Source organism: Amblyomma mixtum, chromosome 1, assembly GCF_055824585.1.
Source record: "Amblyomma mixtum isolate Tamu chromosome 1, ASM5582458v1, whole genome shotgun sequence".
NCBI classification, from domain to species: domain Eukaryota; kingdom Metazoa; phylum Arthropoda; class Arachnida; order Ixodida; family Ixodidae; genus Amblyomma; species Amblyomma mixtum.
In genome coordinates, this window is record NC_143012.1 from 247,737,494 (window position 1) to 247,743,115 (window position 5,622).

A 5,622-nucleotide genomic window follows, 5' to 3' on the forward strand; every position below is an offset into this window, starting at 1 on the left:
AGCACAATCGCCCTACTCCGTGGGTCTAAGTCGCTTTACGGAAATGTCGCCTCTTTAAATGTCTTGTACTCTGCTTATAGAATACTTTGTTTTCGAAAAGCAAGGAAACACTGATTGGGATCATTTCTAGCACGCAGCTGTTCGCAATGCGGCTTTACTTTCACGACTGTAGCTTCTAATTGAAAGGCATTTCGAGTTCTGTTCGCACCAAGTCAATACGCCATCGAAAACGTGGTATTCAAGCCCAGCGACAAAGTGAAGAACGCTGTAAACGCTGTAGTTTACACTAAACAAAATCCGCTTTGAATTCAGAAGAAAATGCTGGTTAACAGCCCGCATTGATGGTGGCAGCTTGCAATGCGGCTTATCGGCCCTCTGTATATAACCGGCGTATTAGCTGCATATACAAACGGCTTACGATACCGTTTTAGACAAATGGACAGTCCGCACTGTGACAACTGTGCCGCGATAGAAACTGTGGAGCATATCTTGCTTGAGTGCCCTGCATATGCCAACGAGCGTGCGTACTATGAACATTGCATGCAGAAGCTCTGCTCAGTGCCCCTTACAATGGACAAAGTTGTAGGTTCCTTAGCCTGCCTTAGGCAACAGAGACTTGCAATGACTTTTCTATTCACATATTTAAAAGACATTGGACATCTTGATAAGCTTTAAACTCACTTGCACGTCACCTTCATGCATTCTTCATGCAGTGAACTTCGTCAGCCCATTTGACGGACTATGCACTCCATCACTCCATAGGTTACATCAATTCTCGCCATTGCATCCTTAGTACCCATTTCATGGCCGCATTTTATCTTCGTTTTTTTACCTCTTCCACTCTGCTCTCCTTCTGTCTTTATCTCCCAAATTCTCCTCCCTACGCAGAGTAGCATGCCAGGGATTTTTAAGCGCCGGCTAAATTCTCTGCTCTTCATTAAAGAGTCTCTCTCTCTCGCAGTCGTGTTTTCCCACCTTTGTTGCGATTAGAATTTCACCGAGAGTCCATCACAATTTTCATGCCCCTCTTGGGGGTAATCACACCGTAGGTCACATTACACACTCAAGCAAGGCATGTGCACACACCAATTTCTCGCTCTTCTTAAAGAATCCGTTAGCTGCTTGTGCGTGCTTGGTGCATTGCACACCGGTGCTTTTTTTTAAGATAGCTGAATCTAAAACTCAGCGCATGGATATCGCGAAGGGTCGTTGCTTCATTTCGGTCACAAGCTCGACTGTTGCTTATTGAATCTAGGTATTCGCTGGCGGCAAAGCAACGAATGAGGGAAGAAAGAGGCGGTTTTGCTTTGAAGAACTGGGAGAAAATTGGTGTAAGCGGGAACAAATTACATCAACCTAATTGCAGTGCTCACGTTTCAACAAAGTCAGGGCAATTTTTTCTGACACAGCTGCATGCAAAATAAGAAAGAACAAAACTAGCCTTCATGCCTCCATCGATTACGAAACGTCAAACCGATCGAAAGAACGATTTCTCAATCAGTGGAAGAACTTGGTCCTGTGAGAGCGTGCTCTGAAAATGAGTGGATGTTTCGCTTCTCCTCCAAGTTGGCGGAATTAATTTAAAACTAATTTTTTGGTGTTTCTTCGCATATTTCACGTGGGCTATGTCTCTAGCTGCTGAATTTTGCCTCGTAGAGTAAAACTTCAGTCACGACCCGGTTGGATTTCAAGTTTCAGAAGGTTCTATGTACCGCTTGGTTTCAATTTTCCTCACTGAACATGTATTGCGGAGTTCGCAATGTAATCAGCGTTAATGGGTTAGTGCCCATACATACGGAATTGGTCATTCTTTACATTCATAGATGGCTGGGAGCCTTCATTTTCACTCCTGGCGCAGAGGTTTAGCGATATTGCGCCACAGCCCTGCGATGGCTCGTGCTGCCGTCGGTGGGGTTTGGGAAACCCAGGTTGCTCTTCCCAAGCAACCTCTCGCGAACAATCATTAACAGAAATGCCACCTGCTTTAGTGGGCAGCTTGCTCACACTTCGTTGGGAAGGTTGAGATGATGTCACAAGATCAGGTGACCTAGGTGTCCCACCTCCCAGCTAGGAAGGCCGCCTGTGTGGAAAGTAGGCCACCTAGAGCTTGCCTCGATGCTAAGGCAAGCGACTCTGCGCCATTTTTCTTATTTCAATTCGAGCTTTTCAGCTCGCAAGACGCAGCTCCCGCCTTGCACCATTCGCACGCTTCAAGCTATAAATGCGCAGTTCTGAGCGAGCAGTCATGGAGACAGCTCTTCAATTAATACTCTGCGTGAACACAGTGATCCTTTACTGAAGTTCCAATGATGGTGGCACGCTAGTGCCGTTCGCACAAAATGTCGTCTTTAGCACGCAAAGCGTTGCATAAGGCCTCAAGTTATCGGGCTCGGTGAGGAAAGGTAGCGAAATTTCGTGGGATATTCGGGCGCAACGAGGCATTTCATAACAAGTCGAACAATGCAATATGTCTGCAGCCTTCACTTCTGCATCTGTAGGCTTCAGCGGAGCGACGTCAGCATCACGCAAAAGATTGTTACGCAACAACAGAGTGACATCAGTATCATGCGAGTGATTAGCATAGGTGAGTTCCACAGGTAAGTGACCTTGAGCAATGAGCGACATTAGCCTTGGACCACGTACCACAACAGCTGCTGTGTGACCCCCTGAGCGAGCGTATGTGCAGGAGGAGGAGGAGGATATAGAAGAGGAAAGGCAGGGAGGTTAACCGAAATAATAATCGGTTTGCTACCCTACACGGGGGGAAGGGGGTGAGGGGATAAAAAAAAGAAAGAGAAAGGAGAGTAACAGAAAATTGAAGTCACTATAAAACGTCACTGTTCGTTAAAGTCACAGCCTATCGTGCAGGCCAGAAGTTCTCAAGAAGCGGAGCAGTGCCTTGCAGGCCTTCTCCGCCGACGACCGCCGCGGCAAATGCATGCAAATGCATGGCATCTACGTGAAGACGACCTTCATACAGGGCAAAAACTTAAACGGCGAGAGAATGGTGGTATGCGAGCTCCTTGCTCCCAAAGACAGCGGACCCAGGATAAGTAAGTAAGCGCCCGCGAGGCCGAACATAGATGATGCCACTCGGGCACTTGCATTGTCTTGTGTACTTCTCCTTGTGAACGCGTCCTTTCCGCTGGTGGTTAGCTCAAAGTCAACCCCGACGGCTTTGAGTGTTCGGTCTCCGACAAGCTCTCAAATATGCTGGGAATTTCAACCAGCTGCTCCCTTAACCACCTCATTCATCCCTGACATCATAGGGTGAGAGGTCTAACAGAACAGTTAGAGCTGAAGTTTGCAGCTTGCTTCATGAATACCTTGTCGTTTTTGTTGCTCAAGAGCGCGAATTGTGCCTCGTTCACTCTTCAGAGATAAAAAATAGTCACTTTCCTTCACGGAGCTCGCAACGGTCAAGCTGGAATACTGCAGAACGGAATTCTAGATTTGGCATGATCCGATACTTCGCAAATTTTTTTTTTTTAAGTTGGTTTTGCGGAAAGGAAAAACGCAGTTACTGACTAACTCTTTTTGAGCACCGGAATCAGGCCATAGGGAAAACGATGAACGAAGAATTCAAATACAAGAACAGAGAAAGAGACGACATTAGTGGAGTTCTATAGACTAATAACGGCTATCCAGGGTTCTTCAACGTGCAATGCTTGCTTTGCACGCCGCATTCATCAATTTGCAGTGCCCACACGGCAGGGATTTGGTCTCAGCTTCTCGTTTTCACGCTGTCTGCCCTGCGCGGGTAATCTTCCCCAATTCCCATGAGTGTAGCAGTCGGAAAGCTTAAGCGTGAACGAGGGGGATGGAGGGGACATCGCAGATTGGTAAGGCTCCCCAAATGGCACCCACTGCTGCCGGTGCACGGAGGATCATCGTTTGTCCACATCGATCCCCGATGAGGCACCCTTTACGTCCCTGACCCATCTTCTTCCGCCTCCTTCGGAAAGACCTTCTCTCCCCCCCCCCCCCCTCTCCTCCTCAGAGACACGCACCGCCTCATTCGCACGAGGCATTTTCCGGTGCCAAGCAGGAAGCGAGAAGCCTGTCTTCGATGCCTCAGACGCGTGGGAATAGCGCAGGAGTGCGCTCGATGTTATTACTCGCATCACTGCCTTACAATCATCTGGCTCTCTACAGTTCGCGACCTCCCTCGGACCGCCGCCACCTTGTCGCGCTGCGTCCTTCTATCCGGGCTTTGTGTGAACGAGCGTCAGCTTAGCCTGTCCTACGTGACTGGTAGAGGAGAAGGGCCTGGCATATACTGTCACCATATCTCTGAACTCGAGGTAGTTTCTCTAAGCAAAACGCGCAGAAATGTTGCCAAACACGCGCGGGAGGTGGCAGTCTTGAAGACTGGGTCCAATCCTGGTTATCTACGAAACAACTGAAGTTAATATGTCACATTAATAAATAAACGAACTTATCCCACATTAGCGTTCATTTCAACCATCCGTTGATCTTCAACATTCAGAAAGCAGCAGTTTGCGAACACTTTCTTTTTTATTGGGTGAGGGAGGCGGGTTGAATTGCATTCGTGGAGACTTGGCCCCCTCTTGTAGCGATCGTACAATCTCCTGCTTTTACACTTACCTTCTAACTGATTGTTTTCAACCACTGTCAACAAGCCAAATCCTTGGCATATTTAGGAAAATTTTGACTTCCTGGGGCACACCCGAGGCGCGTAAAGAATTAAGGACCAGACACTAAGCACCTTTTTATTGCGAAAGCAGTACTACTCGCACTTTCAAGCCTTCGCGTGACCCGGCCGCAGTCACGTTTGACTTTTAGCGGAGTGAATATGGGCGACCAACTCGCTCCTTCCGATAGCCCGGCTGCAGTTACGCCGCGCCGCGCACCTGTGGCGCTACTGCCGCTGTGACGTCATACCAGCTGTAGATTATGGGCGACCAACTCGCTCCTTCAGAGAGCCCGGCTGCAATTACGGTGTGTGTTTTTTCCTTAACAACCCTCCTCCCCCCTCTCCACCGTTCCTTCCTAAAGAAGACATTGTGGTATATTTAATGCGAGAGCGTTAAAGGCCCCGCTGCCCAGAAAAATCCGGCGTCGGTGTCGGCGTAGGCGTTCTGAGCAATAAATCGCGAGCATGGCTCTGGCAGGTGTTCCGCTGAGAGCTACTTAGGAGGCAGGTGGAATTTTTTTTCCTAGCTCACCAGTGAAAGGCTTTTCTGGGCATAATACTCAATGTAAACTTCCGGAGTGCATCTATCAGCCTACTCTATGTTACCTGTAATTAATGAGCTTCCGATTCAGCGTGCCAAATATAAGCGCTGAAAAAATTTACTTAGGTCGAAGTAACAAGTTCGCCTCAGGCTCTTTCATTCAAATTAAGCGTGTCCTTGCATCTTCAATTTTGTTTCAATGTTTCTCAATATAGCTTACCGCGGTGCCTTTAAATTAATTAAAATCTTTGCGTTGAAAAACAGCAGCATGCGGAGCTCACTCCGCCCGTACTAAGCTGAATTTAACTCCTGAAATGCACGATCCGTTGCGAGCCGATACCCCAACTTTGCCGCGTAATTTGTAGCACTTGGCTCTTTTTAATATCGCTTCTTCTTCTTCGCTTCGGAAATGAGCCGGTCGGGA